The sequence below is a fragment of the Nymphalis io genome, chromosome 22, assembly GCF_905147045.1.
Source record: "Nymphalis io chromosome 22, ilAglIoxx1.1, whole genome shotgun sequence".
NCBI classification, from domain to species: domain Eukaryota; kingdom Metazoa; phylum Arthropoda; class Insecta; order Lepidoptera; family Nymphalidae; genus Nymphalis; species Nymphalis io.
The window spans coordinates 3,233,755-3,258,746 of record NC_065909.1 but is presented as its reverse complement, the minus strand read 5'-3'; the positions used below and the strand labels follow the sequence as shown (position 1 = coordinate 3,258,746).

The window sequence follows — 24,992 nt, the reverse complement described above, 5'->3', positions numbered from 1 at the left end:
AGTATTATTAATCAAAAATATAAAGATATAATTCGAATTTCTCGATCTGTGCATATAATATATATTGAGCACAAGTGAAACCGGTTAAAAAAAAACCCGAAATTGGTCTTTTTTTAAATAGAACACAAAATCATTCAAATTGATGAAAAAAAAACTCACTAAGTTATTCTTAAAAATCCAAGGAACACATTCAACGAAACAAAAAGTCGCGCCAATAAAATTAATGAATTACTTTTTTACTTTACTGTCCACCAACAAAATGGCGGCTTTAAATTAGCGCGCGTCTTTTTTTTTACAATGCAATCGTATGGATCAAGAAATCTTCTAATGATATCTAATAAATTTAGAGTTATGAATATTTTTATCTTTAATTAATAACATACTTATATAATACCATAATTTCTACCAACCCGCATTGGAGCAGCGTGGTGGAATAAGCTCCAAACCTTCTCCTCAAAAAGAGGAGAGGAGGCCTTTAGCCCAGCAGTGGGACATTCACAGGCTGTTACGGTTATATAATAAAGTTGAAATATTTGCTTGTTTTTATTCGGGTATATAAAAAAAACTTTTACATATAGTTATAAAAACAACTCGAGATGGCCCAGTGGTAAGAACGCGTGAATATTAAACGATGATCGTGGCTTCAAACCAGGGCGAGCACCACTGAATTTTCATGTGCTTAATTTGTGATTATAATTCATCTCGTGCCTGACGGTGAAAGAATAAGCACTGTGGCGGAATAAGCTCCAAACCTTCTCCTCAAAAAGGTAGAGGAGGTGGAAGAGCCCAGCAGTGGGACATTCACAGGCTGTTACTGTACTGTACATTTGGTTGCCCAATATTTAGGAAGGTTATTAAACATCACGCGGTTATTAAACGTCGCACTACCACCCACGCGAACGCAGGACCGTTTAGCTGGGACGAAACCGCGCAAAACAAATAGTTCATTATATATGTTGGATAAATACATTCGAAACTTATACATTTGTTAATACAAACTTAACAAACGTTTCGAAAGATCGACGTCTTTGTGCATTGTTAAGTAACTCATAAAATATTCATCGTGCTAATCATATGTTACCTTTGAATTCATTCGAAATTTACATAAATCGAAAAAAGAGCTATTAAATTTATTAAAAGCGATTGGAAGGACTTGCTATTCAGATATTCAGATATTCTAACGCAAAACAGCAATACTTGATATTGTTGTGTTCCGGTTTGAAGGGTGAGTGAGCCAGTGTAATTACAGGCACAAGGGACATAAAATCTTAGTTCCCAAGGTTGGTGGCGCATTGGATATGTAAGCGATGGTTGACATTTCTTACAATGCCAATGTCTAAGAGCGTTGGTGACCACTTACCATCAGGTGGCCCATATGCTCGTCCGCCTTTCTATTCTATATAAAAAAAAAAAAAAAAAAATCATATATATATGCAAATTAAATGAGCTCTAGACTAACAATAGCCTGTTCCAATCAAATTTAAAAAAAAAACTTAATAATAATTTACATAGTCCACATTATTTACTAAGTTGGATATATTTTGCACTAAAACCAGTCATTAATAATATATCTTTATTTATAATACATGATACATGTCTAATTTCACTGAAATCCTGTGTATTCCACCAACCTGCATTGGAGCAGCGTGGTGGAATAAGCTCCAAAGCCTTCTCCTCAAAATGCGGAGAGGAGGCCTTTAGCCCAGCAGTGGGACATTCACAGGCTGTTTCGGTCAGTTATAATACAAAAATATTTCGACATTTTAATTCCAAAATTGCTATAAAAAATTTTAAAAACGCCGACTTTAAAAACGCCATTTTATCACGAAACCATAACGAATACGATAGATTACACAAGATCTTGACTAATATTATAAATATTTAATGTAAGTTTGTTTGTTTGTTTTTTTTTTTTGTTTGTTCATATATTCACGTCATAGCTACTCAATCGATTATCACGAAATTTTCTACAGAAAAGGGACATGACTAATACAACTAAAGCGGGTTGGAAACGAGTTATACATAAAAAAATAAAAATGATTTGACGTAACTGCCAAATCAAATATGGCTACCGCGGCAACTGAATTATTATAATACGACGACAATAACAATGACCCCTACAACTTATACGATACATTTTGAATATTAAACATTATACAAATAACATACAAATTATTAACATTTGACGGTTGAACTTGAATGATAAACCCGTAACAGCCTGTGAATGTCCACTGCTGGGCTAAAGGCCTCCTTTCCTCTTTTTGAGGAGAAGGTTTTACAGCTTATTCCACCACGCTGCTCCAATGCAGGTTGGTAGAATGATAAATACTAACTAATACCTAACATGACGGGCCTGCACAAAGCTTAATAAAATATTAATCCGGAGAACATCAAAGAAACAATCGAAAAAAAAATACCACTTTCATATTATTCTATTACCTTGAAAATATAACTTAATGGAATTATGTATTATTATTTTGTTTAGTTATTTTCCGTTAATTTCATTTTGATAATTAAATTTAAACGTGCAACTGCTGTGTAGGACCCTTCATGTTCTGTTCAGTTTAAATGAATTTATTTCACGTAAAGGCATTAAATTGATTAAAATTTATGTCACTATTGTTATATAGCGTTTTTAAATAAATATTTACTGGTATATATTTTCTTAGATTACTTTTACGTAGGTTTATATTGTTCTTTTATAATTTTCTCATAATTGAACACATTAGCGGATGAAGGTTTTATATAACTGTATTTTTTTTTCTGTTCATGTAACATTCGAAGGTCTTGTCCTTAAAACATATTTCCTTGAGATTTTCATACGAATGTATTAAAAAATATGTCCCTATTTCGTTACTTTAAAAAAATTTAATTAATTTCTATTTGGGCATTTACTGAAATTTGTTTAATTAGTTTTATTTAATTTTTCACCGATAATATAAATCGCTACAACAGTATATGTCACACAATATAGTATACGTATTTCAAAAGCACACATACGTTAAAATATTCGCAAAATAATAAATGAAACGCTCAAGTTCATTTTATAAAATTACAACTTTGTGACTTATCACATTCATCCTTAGTATCTTTACTTTTTAAATTAGCAACTCATTGCACTAGGCTAATCCAGAGCGGGATGGTGGATACACGTATCAGAACTTTGTTTTTATAGAATAGGTAGCTGGACGAGGAAATGGGCCACCTGGTGATAAGCGGTCACCACCGCCCACAGACATTGACATTGTAAGAAATATTAACCATCGCTTACATCGCCAATGCGCCACCAACCTTGGGAACTAAGACGTTATCTCCCTTGTGCCTGTAGTTACACTGGCTAACTCACCCTTCGAACCGGAACACAACAATATAAAGAACTAATGTTTTGCTGTAGAATAACTGATGAGTAGATGGTACCTACCCATGCGAACCCCAGAATGCCCTACCACCGAGTAACTTCCTAGACAGGGTAGGTATTCTACATATGCGGCCTTATAGACAAAGTACTAAAGAAACGAAGTAGTTAAATTTACATTAATATTGATATTAAAGGATACATAATTATATCTATAATCCGTATTCCGTAACAGCCTGTGAATGTCCCACCGCTGGGCTAAAGGCCTCCTCTCCTCTTTTTGAGGAGAAGGTTTGGAGCTTATTCCACCACGCTGCTCCAATGCGGGTTGGTAGAATTCACATGTGGCAGAATTTCAGTGAAATTAGACACATGCAGGTTTCCTCACGATGTTTTCCTTCACCGTGAAGCACGAGATGAATTATAAACACAAATTAAGCACATGAAAATTCAGTGGTGCTCGCCCGGGTTTGAACTCACGATCATCGGTTAAGATTCACGCGTTCTTACCACTGGGCCATCTCGGCTTCAATCTATAATCTACGCATTGCAAAACGTAGAAACTACGTAGTGTTACAATTTAACCTAAGTCTATAATTTCCTCAACGCCATGTTTGATGACGTAGGCGCTACAACTTTATTCTACAGCAAAACATTAGTTCTTTGTATTGTTGTGTTCCGGTTCGAAGGGTGAGTTAGCCAGTGTAACTACAGACACAAGGGAGATAACGTCTTAGTTCCCAAGGTTGGTGGCGCATTGGCGATGTAAGCGATGGTTAATATTTCTTACAATGTCAATGTCTGTGGGCGGTGGTGACCACTTACCATCAGGTGGCCCATATGCTCGTCCGCCTTCCTATTCTATAAAAAAAAAAAGAAAAATTTAACCTAAGTCTATAATTTCCTCAACGCCATGTTTGATGACGTAGGCGCTACAACTTTATATTGGCCCTGCCTATAATGCGCATAAAAGGAAATTTGCTAAGTAGATTATAAGATTTCTATTTATTTAAGATGACTCAGGGGTTAGCACACGTGAATTCAACCGAACGATGCGGGTTCAAATCGGGCAAGCGCCGATGGATTTTCATGTGCTTAAATATGAAGCATGCACGTGTGACAAAGCGCCACACGTGTATCCAGTGACCCATATTGGAAGAACGTGGTCGAACTCCACAGCAAAAGAGGAGGCCTTATCCCAGCATTCGGAAGTATATAACGCATACATTTATTACTTTTTTTTTATTCCTCTGTCTCACCACAATATAATAATGTTTTAGTATTAACGGCGTACCGTAACAGCCTGTGAATGTCCCACCGCTGGGCTAAAGGCCTCCTCTCCTCTTTTTGAGGAGAAGGTTTGGAGCTTATTCCACCACGCTGCTGCAATGCGGGTTGGTGGAATACACATGTGGCAGAATTTCAGTGAAATTAGACACATGTAGGTTTCCTCACGATGTTTTCCTTCACCGTAAAGCACGAGATGAATTATAATCACAAATTAAGCACATGAAAATTCAGTGGTGCTTGCCCGGGTTTGAACTCACGATCATCGGTTAAGATTCACGCGTTCTTACCACTGGGCCATCTCGGCTTCCCACTGGGCCATCTCGGCTTCGGATTAACGGCGAGAGGGGTGTAATTGCAGGCACAGGAGACAACAATAGATTCGCAATGCGTGATTTGTATATTATAAGGTAGCCTTTATGCAAAAGTCCATGATTAAAGCTTTATCATTAAATGGAATCTGAAAACTCTAAAATAATATTGTTGTTCTATATTGGGTTTTTAATGAGAGATTGATATAAATATATATAAGCATATAATAATATAAGCATATATGCACGGCAAAAGACAAATAACATGGAAATTACAATACAAACACAAAATTTACTTATCTTTATAATATACAACGAGCAATTCTTTTTATATTATTAAATACATTTTGCGTATATCGGAAACGGCTCTAACGATTTGACTAAATTTTTAGTATTTAGATGAGATTTTGCGTTTTATCTAATGTAGGTGAATTATTTTATTTTATTCACGATTAAACGAAAAACCGAATACAGATACTACCGAGAAGAACCGACCAGAAACTCGGTAGTTACTCTTATTAAGTAATTAAATATAATTTCTCTGATTATAAAAAAAAAACCCTACATGAAAATCAACGCGTTATAAATTTCCACGTTTCCCTATATAAAAAAGTTAAACATTTGTAAATCGATTAAAAAAAATTAAAAAAAGAACTTTAGAACGTTTCAAGTATGTTTCTAGAAAATTCTTTAAAACATTATTAAAAATATTAATACTCACTTGAACACATTCTTAAACAATCCAAATCCAATTGTAGAATGAAAAGCGTAATTGTTGCCAAGAAAAAAAGCCGCCAAAATTCCTAATTGCTATTTCACTCTGACATCAAAGTCATTCACAATAATTATAAATCGAATTAAATCTTTAAAACGAATAAACACTGACACACGACACTATAAAGAACCCGTTTTTATAACATTTATTGAATACAAAACAGATTTTAACTAACAACTTTCAAATGTGTAAAAAAAAAAAAAAACTTATTCATAATTATAATAAATGCGACACTATAAACTCTTTAATTCTTTTTTAAATATTCATATTTCGAACACTAGAGGCAATAGTGATGCGCGTTACAATCATAAACGCGTTACGAACGTATGATAGACCGGTACGAGTATCGCAACTCGACTGCGCGCCAAACTCGACATAACGCTAATAGTGTTATCAATAGGAGTAAATCATATGTATTTATTCTATACGTGTGACACTGTCTTTGTTCTTTTTTATTTTTAGGTGCGTTGACTTTTGACACTGGTTCAGCCATTAACGTACGAGACTGAAAAATAATAGTCTTGTCGCATTCTATATTTAAAAAAGGAAAGATAAAATTAAAATTAACGAAAATATTAAACCTAATTGTTAAATCGATAAGATGATAATGGTAGCTTAGCATTTAATTAAAAAATTCTTCCTAAAACATGCTAGTGGAACAATTCTAGTAAAAGAATCATACATTTTATGATATACAGATAAGGATATGTCTTACCTAACACGTACCCCCCCCCCTCCTATTAAGAGGGCGAAGCAGCGGGCGGAAATCCCAATAAATCTTTTGCACTAGACCAATGAAAAGACGAAACGATAATAATATCAATAAAACTATTAAACATGCTTTATGAGAGACATTTTACGTCTTCACATTACGTTATAAAAATGTATTTACATTATAAAAAAATAATTAACGCGACATAATAAAACCTAACAGAATTTTAAAACTTCCTTTTATGCGTATATTATACCAGTGTTCGCTCGCGGCTTCGCCTGCAATATAGGTAGAGGGGGGAGGTGGGAGGGGTTGTTATATAAAGTAGCCTATGTCCTCCCTCGAACTTCAAACTTGCTTCATACCAAATTTCATCAAAATCGGTTCAATGTTCTAGCCGTGAAAGCGTAACGGACGAACAGAGTTACGTTCGCATTTATAATATTTGTATGTATACACTAATAACAAATCATTATATAAATTACGGTCATACCGAACGAATAATTTGAAATGGTTGAAAACTTTCAACAATTAATTACATTATTTAATTAATAAAAGCTGGAGTAGTAATAACCACTACAGTTTTTTGTCGGTTTTATGGAACCTAAATTCCAAACCGGTGCCGATAGCAGAATTACATTTAATTGAATCTTCTAAAATTAATAAAAACAATAGTGCTTCATGCATCTTCATAATTAAATAACATTTTTTCTTTTATGCCTATGGCTATCATCTTAGGCTTAGTTACACAGCTAAAATAAAACATATATTATTTCATGAACATTGCCTTTACAATGTAATGTAATTAAAAATGACGTCATCGTTTTACGTCATCAGCACGTTTGTCACTCCCCAGCCAAAGCAGACGGATGTATTTTTACAGTTAACTTGGCAACCCTGTCTAGACGCTGCGTCTTTTGAATTACATAACAAAAAAAAATATAGAAAGTAAAAGCCGTAATGACCGATTGATTGATTCAATTCAAATAAAGTTAGACAGTCGCTTAAGCAGTTATTCAGATATATGAATTCCTTATAAAATTTATGCGATTCAATTTGAAATTCAAAACCGAATCGACGACAAAGGAAATAAAGAAATACATAAAATTTGGAAATATTAATACGAACAATGACTTATATTTCGTTCGTTTCGATTCGAAATATTGAGTCACTTCTTGGCTAACCCTTGAAATTATTTCCTATTAACATATCGTCAAAAACTGCATATCATTCATATCATTACATTTATTCATTGAAGTAAAAGCAATAATAACATAATATTACACTGGTATCTTTTTAACTTAATATTACTTATATTATAATTAATTCGTAATTATTACCGTATGTCATGTTGGTGAGTCTAAATAAATAAATAAATATTGACACGAATTATTATGCTCAACATTATTAGCGAAATTTTTTCAAAAACCATTCCGTGCACAAACAGACATATAGACTGGGAGAATATTATGATCTCAATTTATTTGACAAATTGCTAGTTTTCTACGGGCGCCCGCTTATATGATTTTTTTATGTAAAATGCGGACGGGCAAGAGGCTGATCTGATGTGACCACCGGCATCTGCAAACCCTCCAGGGGTTTGCGTCCGTTGCCGACCTTTAAAGAATGAACCGATATATTGGTTGCCCAATTAAATTTTCCGAATACTTTCCATTTTTCAATAACCGTATGGTCTTATATGAAATTCTATATAATTTAAAAACTGATAAACACCTGGCTTACTATCAATAATGATAAGAATGAAATGAAACTTAATTAATCGGAAGTGTTAAAATTTCGTTACATTTTTGTTATATATTTTCTACACCAAAAATAATTTACATAGTTATAAATAATATGTATTCTATCTTGACTTGGGTCATGGGATATTTTTATCATCTCAAGTCGGGTCAATATTTATTGGGGTTTTCTGTCTAGGATTCTAAGTAACAGCCCGGAGTCTGGAAGTTGGAAGTGTGTACACTATCGTGCCTCGGAAAGCATGTAAAGCCTTTGGCCTATTTACAAACAGACAACCTTAGAATCTATAATACTGAGATATTGCTACTAATATCGATTCCTCTGCGTATATTCTATTTTGTTAACCTATGTGGAGCACAAATCGCATTCATATATTTTAATTCTAGATACCTCCTGCGGCTGTGCCCGCGTAATGGGGTTAGGTGTTATTTTAGGTTAAGAAACAGGAATATAAAAACAATAATTTTTACATAAAAAAATACCGTCGAGAAATTCTGATACAATAATATTGGCTATAAATAGTTGGGCGTGGCTTAAACATTGGTCAGCATTGCTTTCATTATAACAACACATCACAGGCCTGTTAATATCCCAATGCTGGGCTAAGGCCTCCTCTCACTTTTGATGAGAAGGTTTAGAGCTTATTCCACCACGCTGCTCCAATGCGGGTTGGTAGAGTACACATGTGGCAAAGTTTCAATTAAATTAGACACATGCCGGTTTCCTCACGTTGTTTTCCTTCATCGTTGAGCACGAGATGAATCATAAACACAAATTAAGCACATGAAAATGCAGTGGTGCTAGCTCGGGTTTGAACCCACGATCATCGGTTAAGAGTCACGCGTTCTAACCACTAGGCCATCTCGGCCATCTTGGCCAACAACACACCGATAAAATATAATAAAGTCATTATTGCATTACAACAAAATAATGCGCATTACCGTAATCAAATAATTTCCATTTTTCAGCAACCGTATGATTTGGCCAATAAAGGTCGAGATAATAGTGTTTGGGCTGATAAGGTGGAACACCTGCTGTACTATCAATAATGATAAGTTAACATCATAAACTCACTGTTTCGGAAGTGGCACATGCTTATACTTTCCTTTTTGTTTCCGAACGAGATAATCTAATAACAATATAAAGAGCTAAGCAAAGATATTAATTATTAGTTTCCACCCGTGGAGGTTGCGGGTAGGATATGTCGTCTTTGAGGTTCAAAATTACTGCGTAACAAATTTCATTAAAATAATGGGTTTAGTCGTGAAAGCGTAACAGACAAACAGACAGACAGAGTTACTTTCGCATTTATAATAAAAGTTTAGATTATGAAATGTTGATGATGATTTAATCATCGTGTGGATTCATTCCTAAATATAATTCGTTTGGAGTTTATAAAGTTAGGTATCTATGAATTTAAAACTTCACTAACATAGGAGATTAAGCCAGACGTTTTAAATATGAAATAATGGCTGTATAGATAACGGGTATATGAAAGCGTAGTCAGTTTTACTTTCGGAGGCAATAGTGAATGCATTAAGAGCGCACTTGAACCCAGTATTTCAGATTTCAACAGTTCGTCCTTTACACGAACTTCTCGATACTCGATCTCATTCCTATGTTTTCGTATACAAAATTGATTCGATTGACGAGCCGGTTGGCGTGGTTGGTAGATACTTGCCTTTTCACGCCGAAGGTTGTGGGTTCGATTCCCACCCAGGACAGACATTTGAGTGCATGAACATGTCTGTTTGTCCTGAGTCTGGGTGTAATTTTCTATATAATTATGTATTTACAAAAGAAAAGTAGTATATGTAGTATATCAGTTGTCTGGTTCTCATAGCACAAGCTTTGTACAAGCTTAATTTGGGATCAGATGGTCGTGTGTGAAAAATGTCCCAGGATATTATTATTATTCCACAAAACTTCGCCGTATTTCAACTGTTCTTGATTCAATATTGAATTATTTCCTTATTCGGCTTTAAATTATTTCCAACTTATTATTTAGTTATTATTCACATAATCAACATTCAAATCAATGTCAGAGCGCGCATTTAAAATAAATTAAACGCTGTATCATTTATTTTAAATAAAGATTGCACTTTCTATGTCAAAATATGTCCAAATTTTCTTGGCACGTTACGTTCGCTTCTTGGCAACGAATGTCTTCGATCTAATATAACGAAAACGTGATATAATCACGACAAATAAATCGTGAAACGTATAAAATATCAAACAGCTATAATGTCTTCAGAGCATCTTTTTGTTAACATATTAAATTGTCATCACACCCTAAAAATAACCCGTACAGCGACCTGAAGGCTTGTTATGAAATGGCTCTGTTTGACTGCCAAAACCACGCAATACATTACAAATATTGATAATTAAGTAGCAGTAAATTATACTTGAGGACTGTGGGTGATTCCTATCCAGAGCATAAAGACCTCCCATCAATTTTTAGAAATTGTAACAAATATTATCAAATCTAATGTTACGTAACATACACAAAAGACGACGAGGACGATTTTAGGAAGATGACGGGTGCTCAATGGATGCGACTAGAACAGGACCGGGAGAACTGGCGCGCCTATGAGGAGGCCTATGTCCAGCAGTGGATTAATGCGGGCTGAATATGATGATACACAAAAGACAAATATATCGGTCTGACTTAATGTAAACCAGCTCCATGTAACACGTATTACAAAGCAATTTAATATATAATGTTATATCAAATACAATTACAAACCATTTAAATATGAAACGTATATTTATATTATTTACCTCATCATTAAACCTAAACATTTAACTAGTTGTAACAGGCGCGTAATTATTATATAAGTACCGTTTCTAGTTTTTGATCATTGAAACTACAAAGGATATAAAATATTAGTTCCTAAAGATGGTAACGCATTGGCGATTTAAGGTTTGGTTAATATTTCTTTTAGCCAAGATCGGGGGTTCAAACCCGGGCAAGCATCACTGCATTTTCATGTGTTTAATTATAATTAATTCATCTCGCCTTCAAAGAGTTTATTGATTCTCGCCCCCATGGTTTTTTTAGTAAAGGGATCAATGAACTACCTATGAGATGGCAAAAGTGCATAGATAACAACGGTGCATACTTTGATTAATTAAATATATTTTACAAAAAAAATAATGACTTTATATTCCTCCCGTACAAAACGCCAATTTCATATGTAAGGACCTACCTAATACAATATGTTATTAGTAGTAGTAATTTCGATATGTTTATATGTTTATATAGTAGTTATTTTATAATCCAATAATTTTAAAATTATATTACGGTATAATTAGCCGATTATATAGCTAATTATATAATTAGTTGCATGATCATATGCTTAATTGCAAATCAATATCAATATAATGATTTGTTTAATCGTTCGGCAATGAATCACATTGATGGTGTTCTTGTCAAAAATAAGCATAGATAAAAAAAAAGATAAATGGATGTCAGGTAAATTATTACTCAGACTGATAAAATGTAAACGATATCTAATAAACTTCGTATATCATTATTTATTTCTTCATTGCTATGTGCGTCAGATGTTACGACTGAATATCAACCAATTTCATTATAATTTTTTTAAATTGATATCTGAATAGAATGGCCGATGAATCACCCGACGAGACATCGCCACTGTAAGAAATAGTACAGTAACGGCCTGTAAATGTCCCACTGCTGGGCTAAGGCCACCTCTCCCTTTTTGTGAAGAAGGTTTGGAGCTTATTCCACCACGCTGCTCTAATTGAGGTTGGTGGAATACACATGTGTATCTCATGTTTTCCTTTACCGTTAAACACAAGATGAAATAAAAACACAAATTGACACATGAAAATTCAGTGGATTTGAATCCACGATTATCAGTTAAGATTCCCGCGTTCTAACCACTAGGCTATATCTGCTTATTAATATTTAAAAATATATATTATTTAGAAAAAAAGTGTGGCCGTCACGGGGCTCCGGGACAGAGAATGAGACTGGCTGCTACCACAGGTCAAATAATACAATTTTACTTAGGTTTTTAAGACTCAAGAACTTAATCACAATACGATGTTAAACATTCATCCTATATTTGTTAAATTATTACTATTAAAGGAATGACGTCATAGAGTTTATTCGCGGTACATATTTTAATTTCACTATTACCATGGTACCATAGTATAAGCATTCTTAAGTGGCTTGATGTAATGCCGCAGACCCGGATGTCCAGGGTTCAATTCCCAGATCAAACCAATAAAAGTTATTGGGTTTTTCTGTCAGAAAATTCTCATTAGCAGATGAGTAATATTTCGCTTACGTATACAATAAGGTTAATAAAATTATATTTTCCGAAATGACCAGTTGGCGATCGCTTATTATAATCATCGCAATAAAAGCGAGAATACTAGAAATACTCTTAAGCCAATTATTTATAATTATCTCTAAGGCTATAAATCATAAAGCAACACTTTATAATAGTTTATAAAAATATTTTACTTTTTATATTTATATTAGTTTCAAAATAAATCTATTTTTACATTAATATAATCGTATAAAACAACCTTATCTTGTGAATACTTATCTCGAGAACGGTTTATTTCCATAAACAAATTTATCGTTGTCGAAATTATAATATTAACTTTAAGAATAAATACGATAACGTGAGAATGAAAACGTTTCGATTCAATTCTAGAACTAACAATATAAAAACCTCTATTTTTTTTTGTCTTAGCATTCATATTCCAACAAAACTTTTACGAAACATAATACAATTACGAAGATTTCCCCAAACTTTAGGAATATAACTATGTATAGTTTCCGCTAGCAACTTCGCTTAGGGTCACCTACCCTTAGGTACCATATATCCTTTTCGTTACCCTTGACAACATGTATGCAAAATTTCACGGTGATCGATTGAGATGTGAATTGTAACAAACTCACTAACGCAATTACAATATTAGTTAGGATTCTTGCCAATGCTATTTTTTTTTTTACTGGTGGTAGATCTTTGTGCAAGCTCGTCTGGGTAGGTACCACCCACTCATCAGAGATTCTACCGCAAAACAGCAGTACTTGGTATTTTTGTGTTCCAGTTTAAAGGGTAAGTGAGCCAGTTTATTTACAGGCACAACGGACATAACATCTTAGTTCCCAAGGTTGGTGGCGCATTGGTGATGTAAGCGATGGTTAACATTTCTTACAATGCCAATGTCATGGGCGTTGGTGACCATTACCATCAGGTGGCCCATATGCTCGTACGCCATCCTATTCTATGAAAAAAAAATCACTATATTTACTTACAAATGTTGTTTGGGGAGGGCGATCCGTTAAACAGCGTTGTGTCTTCTTCTCTCGAACATAGCAATGATGACAGAAAGAGAAAAAAAACCGTTTAACTAAACACCCTAAGCTATGTTTACAACTGCAAAAACGCATCAACGATGATTCCATTCGATTTTATGTAAACGCCCTGCGGCATTGTTTACGTTGGAAACAATCTACCATCTGCATTGCAGACTTGGGTTATACCTTAAACGTAGACGATGTTCGATCTCACGTGCGTCAAGATTTACACGTGAGAATATTGCCTAGAGATCATCTCAAATTATCGAAATAACCAATATATCCTACCAATAAACTCATTCAGCTTATAAGATTTAATACTACGATTTAAAAGATCTTCCGGCTGTTTGTTTTGATTGTCAGAAATCTAGAGTGTTATAAAGATGTAGTCGGCTTTAGATTGAGCAATTACATGTCGATACACGCTTGCTTTATAAACGTTAAGGTTGAATGTGCCGGAGAAACAAATGCTACGCGTAAGATGCAGCTTAGTGACACAGTTATTGTTCCAATAACCAATTCACCAATGATACCTATCATATTAACAAGTAACAGCCTATGAATGTCCCATTGCTGGGCTAAGGCGTCCTCTCCTTTTTTGAGGAGAAGGTTTGGAGATTATTTCACCACGCTGCTCCAATGCTGATTGGTGGAATACACATGTGGCAAAATTTCAGTGAATTTGACACATGCAGGTTTCCTCACGATGTTTCCTTCACCATTAACTAATTTAACATTAATGGACGAATTATGAGCATTCAGTATTTATTCAGATTTTTTAGAACGTACCATGCGATCATTCTATTGTATACGTATTTTAAATATTGCTAATCCGCATTGGATGCGAATCGATTTTGTCAAGGCTTCAGTTATAATAAATATCTAGAAATCAATACAAGTGTCGCATAATTATTGAGTGTTCAATTACATAGATTCAAATAGTAAAACAAGTATGAGATATTGAACGAGTTATATAAAAAAATATTTAATAGATTAAACTTATAGCGGCAGTCCAGTATCTGTTTGAATATAGCAAAGTTTTTGACAACATACCTCCCAAATTAAGGAGTTTAACGGAAATCCTTTTAAAATTATATTAACTTCTTATGTAAAAGACTATAGCACTAAATTACGATGGTTACGTATATTTTGATAGAGGTTTTTAAATAACAAAACATAATCTATTTATAATAACCTTCTCCTCAAAAAGAGGTGCGGAGGCCTTTAGCCCAGCAGTGGGACGTTCACAGGCTGTTACGGTAATCTATTTATAATAGACGTTCATTGTAATGTAATCATAAGTAATAACCATGAACCGAGGCCTTGAAGCGATGAAAAATCTATGTATAAATAATATCAACGTATTTGTATTCAACAGCGATGGCGACACTTCTCGAGGTGTTTTCCTGATGATCTGAGTTTAAACGTGATAAAAGTCACTTGGAAGCGTGCGCGATCACGTACCAATATCATCAAGAGCTGCAGTACTAAATTACGCAAACTAATAAACAAAATGACAAAATAATAAACAGTTGGGTTTCGCCAATCTAATCTTTCTTATAATAATAATAATAATCATTTATTTGCATGAAACATAGTTTTACAGATCTTATGATTTCTTTATAAGTATCGAATACATTTCGCCCACGATAGGCACGCAAATATATTTGTTAACAAGTAATCAATATCAAATACAGATCACACCAATTGTACATTAAAATAATTATATTAATATATGTATAAAATGATAGGTATATAAAATAAAAAATTGTTTAAAATTAACATTTATTACTCTAAATATCTCTAAAACCTGTTTGTCTTTCTAGATAAGTTAGCTGAAGCAAATTATCTTCTATATTTAAATAAAGGCAATTCTTTAAATATATATATATTATCTACTAATGCAGTATTAAATTATATACCTTAAGACCATTTTTAACAGGAAATTAAAATTTACACTGCCCAACTAAGGTCGACGATTTACACAATTTTATATCCATTAATTTAAGTAAAGTCTATTTTTTATTACTATGAATTGCTTATAAATAGATATACTACTTCATTTTTTTTTTTGGATAGTTTACGTTTTAATCGATACAAGCCTTGTTCCCCCATTTTATACACGTCTTTATTTAACTTCACTTGTAAGTATGAGGTCAAATATTGCAACTAAATTTTATACTTAATCCCACAAACCGATTGAGCTGAAGTTTTGAACATACATGTAGCCAAGAACATGTAGTAGAATTCTATTCTATTTTATTCTACGTGTAGCCTCGTTGACAATGCAAATACGGCACAGAGCTGGTGTCATGATGGGGCCGGGAGTTGGCTGGGAACGCTTATCTAATCAACATATTTCCATCATGTTTTGCCCTGTTGGATTTGTATTATATATGTAGATGGTGACCAGGGTCAGTTGGCGACTCCTCATGTAAATGTGTACTAACATAACTTCGTCGTAAATGGGCTGTTTACTTCATCTTAGCATATATCCTAAATAAGTTTGCTTTTTAAAAGGTTTTTTATGTATCTAAGTTTGCAATATGTTTATATATAAATAAAACGATATCCAGGCTGAATGATTGTTCTAAAGTACACCCTAAACTATAAGACGTAGAAACTTAAATATTAGAATATATTATCTTTTTTAAAGGTACGATTTATAGGCGTGTACCTCTCTTCTTTAACTTCACCCAATAGTTGTTAGTGTCATTCTTTTTAGTCCCCAAAAAGATACACGATCATATCAAGTAAACAGAAACATCACCCAAAAAACGCACTTATGTGTATGACTTTTAAGACTAATTTTGTATCAACATTAAGATGTATGTATTTAATCATACAGTTATATTACCGTAAAATATTATGTTATAATATTGTTATAATAATTAGTGATTAAGATGATAAAATAGTTCCAACGTTTTAGTAAATAAATAAATAACATAATCGGTCATGAGGATAAAATTTTAACATAAGCTTATTAATGCATAACTTTTCTCCCATTTTAACACTTTCAAAACAACAAATTATATAAACAGTTTTATATTCATTGAAAATTGACTGCGAAAAACAACTTTAAGTCCTATGTACAAAGTTGTATATTGGTTTGACGACTACGATAACATTTTACACGCGTTTAAATAATCATTTTGACCTTTAAACCACAGTAATAAGGTTCATTAATTAAATAACGTTTCATATGTAAATGGAAACGGTAGGATAAGGATATGTTACATAGTGGCAAGCGATGTATAAAAACATGGACACATGGCAGCAGAGGCTTTTTTTTTATAGTATAGGTAGGCGGACGATGGGCCACCTGGTGGTAACTATCGCTTACATCGCCGATGTGCCATCGACTTTGGGAACTAAGATGTTATGTCCCTTGTGCCTGTAATTACACTGGCTCACTAACCCTTCAAACCGGAACACAACAATAACAAGTACTGCTGCTTGCGGTAGAATATCTGATAAGTGAATGGTACCTACCCAGACGGGCTTGCACAAAGCCCTACCACCAGTTTACCCCAAAACTAAAGCCCTACCACCAGGCTTTAGTTTTGGGGCCTTACAAGAAAGGAAAGAAACCTTTACAATTTATTTTTTATTTTTAGATATAAATAACATCAATTTATGAAAGTTATGAAAGCACTACATCACTATATCCAGAATATCCTGTGACGTGAATGAAAACGATAATTCAAAAAGATTAAGGAAAATCTAAGGAGATGTTCTCCTACCATAAATACAAACGATGAAAATGTGCTTGGTGTTGATGGGATCGAGAAGCTAGTCCTATTCGGGACCTGCACACTTTCGAAGCACCAAAAGCCCGAGCCTTTAAAACTATTACATAACAGAGGCTCCAACAATTTTTTAAATCATTTCAAACGTTTCCATATCAGGTTTTTTACTTAAACTTTGCTATCGGCCCAGTCAGATTAAGTATTTCAAAATTGCCCTTAAAATTCACATTATAAGCTTGTGTTAATTTGTAACAAGCTTAATGATTTCAATGCGGAAGTAAGATCCCACTTTGACTAAACCGCCTGGTCGGAATAGGTATCACAGAGATCAACATAAAACTTGTCAAATACTACACTGCAATAACTTTATCGAACTTTAAAGGATTTTATCATAGTTTGCGTCTATAACACATTCAGGTTGCAATTTAAATCGAATGGCTTGTTTCTAGTCTGATACGCACTTTACCAGTACATTCATTAAAAAGTAATATTTACAACGCTAAAAGATGGTTTTTGATAGATTTTACTCCCAGCATTTTGTAATATTCAACTCGAAACATATTTAGTTAACAAAAATTACTATAAGAGAACCTTCGAACAAACCTTTAATGACGGGATGTTATTACGTCTAAAAACCGGTTCTCGTGAACACGGCAACTGCTATAGCCACGACTACTTTATCAAGCTTTATGTTCCTTAATAGCTCCCCAAATGCCCATAGTGATAAAAAACAGTAAAACCCTGTACACACGTTATCCATCTGCAGGAGATTTGGATAAAATTATATAATTTCATCTAATTAACTCAGAAAATATATTTAGTCTACGGAAACATTATATAGGTCATAGTATGAAAGAGATGCTTTATCTGTAATTGTATGACGTCCTCCTGACCGTGGATCGACCACGTCAGCCATTTTGTAGGATGACTAGCCAACTACGCAAGTAATATGTCTTGTGTATATAATAGTGCATAAGTGCATTATTTACCTACTGCATGTTACTCGATGAGGAAGGCGGTCTCCACCGGACCGTGCCCAAACGCAGAACCGAATGCTTTACATTCTTCTCGAGACAAGGAAAAACCAATCCAATCACTTAATGTTAAAAAGGAAGATTTTTCAACGAAAACATTTTTAAATGACGTCTTTTCTCTTTCGGCCTTACTTATGAGCGTTGCTTAGCGACTGTTTAGTTGAACACATATTTCGCTCTTTCTATAATTATCGTTTTGACATACGAAAGACAAGGACACGGCATTGTTCAATATTTTTCTATCTCCACAGGCGTGTTGTCAGTGCCTTTGGTGTATTTTATCTTTTATTTACATTAATGTTATTTTAATATGCCTGCATCTTTATTACCGGGCAGCATCACAATCTACATTTCAGGAGCTACACAACGTTTATAATCAAGGCCGTTTGTCAGTAACGTGTGTCGTGGATATCGTCCAGAAATAGCCGAACCTAGTTTTTACGTTTATTACGATATATTTTTTTTTTTTTATAGAATAGGAAAGTGGACGAGCATATGGGCCACCTGATGGTAAGTGGTCACCAAACGCCCTTAGACATTGGCATTGTAAGAAATGTCAACCATCGCTTATAGCCAATGCGCCACCAACCTTGGGAACTAAGATTTTATGTCCCTTGTGCCTGTAATTACACTGGCTCACTCACCCTTCAAACCGGAACACAACAATATCAAGTATTGCTGTTTTGCGGTAGAATATCTGATGAGTGGGTGGTACCTACCCAGACGGGCTTGCACAAAGCCCAACCACCAGTAAAATACACCTATATTGCTAGTTGCTTGTTCCTGGACGCTATAAAAAATTATCATAGTAGTTCTGTGTGACGAAGCCTTACAAATAAAACGCTCTTTCAATATAACCACAGCCTTATTGAGTCCGCGAGTAAGTACAAGTGTACTGAATGCACTAAAGAAAAGCGACTAGGTTCCATTTAGAAGGTAAATAAACATTACGCAAGGCAAATTAAACTTTATTACCGATAACATAAAATACATTTTCATTTATCACGTTGATATTAATGTATCATAACCTTATGAAATCCGGTCGTGAATAATAACTGTATTGTATTGTTAAAGGCTTACTATTACGAATGTTTGTATACGTTTTGTGTAAACACGTTATGTACCATAAAGGCGAGAGTATTACGTATTTTATTTTAGTTCATATGAGTTTGTACTATATGTGAAAGTAAAGATTAAAAAAAAAAAAAGTAAAAACTATTTTAATAATAGGTAAAAATTTCTGAACGAATATTTGTTTACGACATGAACAAAAGCATTTCTGCCATACAGTGCCATATAGTGATATTCATGAAAGGAAGACATACTTCCAAAGATTCGTAGATCAATCAAAGTTTTCATCATCATGTTTTTATTAAATAGCACATATTTATATTCTATAGATACCAGAGTCATTTCCTTTGTATTATTTGTTTAATATTTATTTGTATCCCTCTTAAAAATTGTAAATAAATCTCTCTCTTAAATCAATCCGTCTGCTATAATTTCGTTCACTAAAGTGATATTTATAAAGTAATTGCCTGTAAATGTCCCACTGCTGGGCTAAGGCCTCCTCTCCCTATTTGAGGAGAAGGTTTGGAGCTTATTCCACCACGCTGCTCCAATGCGGGTTGGTGGAATACACATGTGGCAGAATTTCGATGAAATTAGACACATGCAGGTTTCCTCACGATGTTTTCCTTCACCGAAAAGCACGAGATGAATTATAAACAGAAATTAAGCACATGAAAATTCAGAGGTACTTGCCCGGTTTGAACCGACGTTCATCGGTTAAGATTCACGCGTTCTTACCACTGGGCCATCTCGACTTCAAGTGATACATATATATTTATTGCTAATTGCGTAGTTTATCTTGCAGTTATAACATAGACTTCAATAAATCCAAATAAATGGAATGAGGTCAGGTGATGAATGATATGCAAGGGTTACTTAAAATAACTAAGAAAACTCCCTTGTACAGTTTAAGCTACACAGCTGGTAATTAATTCATCAAATTGTGAATTATTTACAGAGTATATAATCCGACAAAAATCCCGCTCATTATTCCACAGATTAAAAAAAAAATCTTAATTCTCGAGAATCTTAATTTAGTCATAATTCAATTTGCAATTTGAACATTCGATTCCAGCAAATAGAAATAAAATAATCTGTTCGAATAATATTTCTCAAATAAAACATTTATAGATTATTATCATTTGTTTACACAATATAGAAAACGATTTATGTGTGCGTTTTTGTATATTAACAAACAATGTGACGCCCTAATAGATAATAGTCATCTACATATTACATAATTTATTAGGTTTTTATTACTGCGTCGAATCCAAGCAATAAGGGTAAAACAACCAGAATAAAACCTTCTCTTCAAAAAGGGAAAGGAGGCCTTAGCCCAGCAGTGGGACATTCACAGGCTGTTACTGCACTACTGTAACCAAAATAAAGAATTGACAATCAATTGTTTTGTCGATATTAAACTTGTTTGATATTTTTTTCTAGTTACATGTCTTTCCTTGTTTAATAGAAAAAAATGTGGTGCGAATGTGATTTCTGAACACAGAAACACAGATGCTTTAAAATAGACTAAAAGTTTTTTTTTTATTTATAACAGGTAGGCAGTATGAAATACTGGCTCCATGATGGTTAGTGATTCACCGTCCATAGACATTGGCACTGTAAGAAATATTCACCATGGTATATGATCGTCAATGAGGAATGTCCTTCGTGTCTGTAATTACACTGGCTCACTCACCCTTCAAATCGGAACACAACAGTACTTAGTATTGCTGTTTGGCGGTAGATTATTTGATGAGCGTGTGGTATCTACAAAAACGGGCTAGCACAAAACCCTATCAAACCAGAAATGTAAAAAGAGAAACCGTTGACATGATCTAACTGACTGAAAAAAAATTAATACTTGTTATGACACTCACAATTGACAATAAATCAAGAACCTTACCACCATTAGCATTATCAAGAAAAAACTAGCTCGACTTAATTTAAAACGTTTTCTAATCAACAAAAAGCCATCGATGCAAAATAATAATATTAAAATAATTCAGGTATATTACCTACGTCAATATAAAAAAAAAAAAAAACAAATTGAATGTCAAGAGGACATTTTTTTGTCGCACGGAAGTTCAACCCTCTTAATGTAACTGGTTACGATAACATCATCACGTGCGTCAGTACTAAGACGGGTTTATGAACTTTATATTATATACCAATGGCACGAGGAATAAAAACAAACAAACCTTAGATTCACATATGCGATTTGCTCTGCTCTGCTATACACTGCAAACAGTTCTTTATTAACATAACTTGATCCAGTTTTCAGTTTATTTATACCGATAACTTCACACACTAAAAACGTCATTATTTCACGAATCCACAATGAACGATTATTAACCAATTATGTCATATCTATCCAAGCTCAATATAAAAAGCCGAGATGGCCCGGTGGTAAGAACGCGTGAATCTTAACCGATGATCGTGGGTTCAAACCCGGGCAAGCACCACTGAATTTTCATGTGCTTAATTTGTGATTATAATTCATCTCGTGCTTTACGGTGAAGGAAAACATCGTGAGGAAACCTGCATGTGTCTAATTTCACTGAAATTCTGAAACATGTGAATTCTACCAACCCGCATTGGAGCAGCGTGGTGGAATAAGCTCCAAACCTTCTCCTCAAAAAAAAAAAAAAGGAGAGGAGGCCTTTAGCCCAGCAGTGGGACATTCACAGGCTGTTACGGTTACGGTTATCCAAGCTCAAATTTGTTTATACATCTTTACGACTGCCGTTTTATAAGCTATTTTGAAATATGTGTTAGCATGTGCTACGGAATCGACATTCTCTTCAATCAAACCGATACGGTTTCGATTTAAGATTCTACCGATACCTAGTATGTATGACGTCGCCGTACTTACACTTTTCAACTTATATTATTGTTTATATATTATTATTATTATCTATTACTGCTGTATATAATATAATAATGAAGACATTAGAGTCTATATGAACGTTTCTATCTGTTTTTGTTTCGCATATGTCGTGGTAACTTTCAGCAATACAGCGCTTAATTTAAGTCATATTTATTTTAAGTATTACCTTTTCAGTGTATGTTTTGGTGATAGCCATAAATAAATAAATGTTTAATAGTAGCAACTATTTTACATTTAAACAACATCAACAACAATGAGACTGGTTCAGGTCACAATCTGTAAATTAGTTTAACTGGACAGTGAGATTTGCTATTCTTGACACCTACCTACGGTTAACCTTTTTTTTTTTTTTTTCTTTTTCCTCGTAGTGGAAACTTTCAAAAAGGTACCCGGGTCCTATAGGGGTGGAACCGGATTATGTGGGATTCTTACCCACTAAAACCACTGCGATGGCCGTCCTCAGCACGGATCGGAGGCTGCGGGATCGTGTTGATATAACGCAGCCGCGGCCTCTCCCGTGCTTTGCACTCGTGGCTCGACGGAGCTCTCATCAGGGGGGCGAATGTCGCCCCCCCGCACTCCTCGCTAGTGCGTACGGCAGTTCGAGGCCATCACGGCTGCCGTCCTCCACATGGCCGTCTGAAATAGGACACGTGAGGCCCCCACCTCACGCATCCACGGCCCACCTACGGTTAATCTAACCTAACCTAACCACGTACACGAGAATGAGATGACAATATTTTATTTATAACGTAGAATAAATAATAATGTCTACTGTCAAATTCTAAACATTCTAGAACGATACTGATTGGAATGTTTTTTTTAAGACTATTGTTATAATACGTACCAGCATTTTTAATATAATCAAATATGCCCGACAGTTAATGGTGATAAAATACGAATTTGGTATATACAAAAAAAACAAAATGTGGAGAACAAATGTCACACGGAAACAAGATAAATATAACATAAGATAAGCATTTGTGCTGAACTAGCTGCTCGTCCCGACTTTTAAAGTTACTCCCATTCTACCTCCCCCCCCACCTCTTAAAGTCTAATTTCCAAATATATTTTCATAGCGGATGCTTACATTATATAAACCTATAAATGTTACAGATTTCAGCTTTATAGGTGAAACCAAGGCCACAGACCCGGAGGTCCTGGGTTCAATTCCCAGGTCGGGCCTATAAAAAGTAAAAAATATTGGGTTTTTCTGTCAGAAGATTCTCAGTAGCAGCCCGGAGTCTGGAAGTTGGAAATGTGTACACTCCCGTGTCTCGGAAAGCACGTAAAGCCGTTGATCCTGTGCCTGAACTCTTTCCGGTCGTGTCGGATTGCCGTCCCATCGGATTATGAGAGTGAAGGAAGAGAGAGTGCACCTGTGTTCGCGCACACACTTGTGCGCGAACACAGTGTTTAAATACCCAATAAAACCCTTTAATCCTCGACACAAATTGAACTACGAAACGCAAAAATACTTCCAAATCCGACTGGTAGTTGCATATATACTAATCTCTTTGTTTAAACACACAAACTCCACAGCTTTATTACATTAGTATAACTGCACTATATTTGTATAGATATAACAGATGAGTAGTTTAAATATCAGTACTGTTTGTGTGAAACTAGAACCGTTGAAAAGTAAATAAAATTTTTATTACTTGAATTTTATCCATAATCTGAGGAGACCATTTCGGCCATATTTTATCTCATTTCTCTTTACTTTATCCCTATAATATAATAGATACAAAGTTATAACAATACAATATAACAAATATACTTTTTTATAATATTATAAAAAGAGATATGTTTTTTGTTTGTTTCTAATCGATAAACTCCGAAACTATTGAACCGATTTTGCTACTTTATCCAGTATTAACATAGGATATATAACTTTAATTTAGTAATAATAAGATTTCACTCTGAAATTGTTGTAGTCGAGTCTTTTGGTAATAGTTATATTAATTATTTTAGTACTTAAGTTTTTGTTTTATTTAATTTTTATTTTTATTTACTTAAAAAAGGGGAATATGTTGTAGTTGATTCTATACCTGGCTGGTGATAAGAAATTAAGGGAGTTGTCAAAGACGTGATATCTATAATTCACAAAAGAAATAATTATTTGTATAGCAATTCAACAGAAAAAGCGCTACGAAGCTGCTTTATCCACCTGCGCATGTGTATGTATATCTATATACATACACATACAGCAGTACTTGGTATTGTTGTGTTACGGTTTGAAGGGTGAGTGAGCCAGTGTAATTACAGGCACAAGGGACATAAAATCTTAGTTCCCAAGGTTGGTGGCGCATTGGTGATGTAAGCGATGGTTAACATTTCTTACAACGCCAATGTCTATGGGCGTTGGTGACTTACCATCAGGTGGCCCATATGCTCGTCCGCCTTCCTATTCTATAAATATATATATAAGAAGAGTATATTACTATTAGTCAAAAACTGAAACGCGGGCGAAGCTACGGGCAAAACTAGTTGCACAACAGTGATATTCAAACTAAATTAACTTTATATGAAACCAAACATTTACTTTTAATAATATGGATAATAATTATTATATGTTTATTTTATTTAACAAGCACCTTAACTTAAATATTATATCATTTTGATTATTTTGTTTTGCTTCTGAGGTGAATAATTGCGTTTAATGAGGTCACACTGCAACCCAACGATAGCGAATAAACTTTAATT

The 24,992-nt window shown here is 34.2% G+C and overlaps 1 protein-coding gene across 2 annotated transcripts in view; it reads right to left on the bottom strand.

Annotated features, from left to right (window-relative positions):
• The window catches only part of LOC126777051 (uncharacterized), a 99,080-nt gene that overhangs the window by 68,954 nt on the left and 5,134 nt on the right, over nucleotides 1-24,992 (bottom strand). Inside the window, exon 1 of one of the 2 annotated variants that reach the window (XM_050499905.1) lies at nucleotides 5,675-6,100. The exons of the other annotated variant lie outside the window; for it this stretch is intronic. The gene's annotated coding sequence lies outside the window, so the exon portion shown is untranslated. Of the gene's footprint in view, nucleotides 1-5,674; nucleotides 6,101-24,992 lie in introns of those variants that run through there. 2 annotated transcript variants of the gene reach the window in all.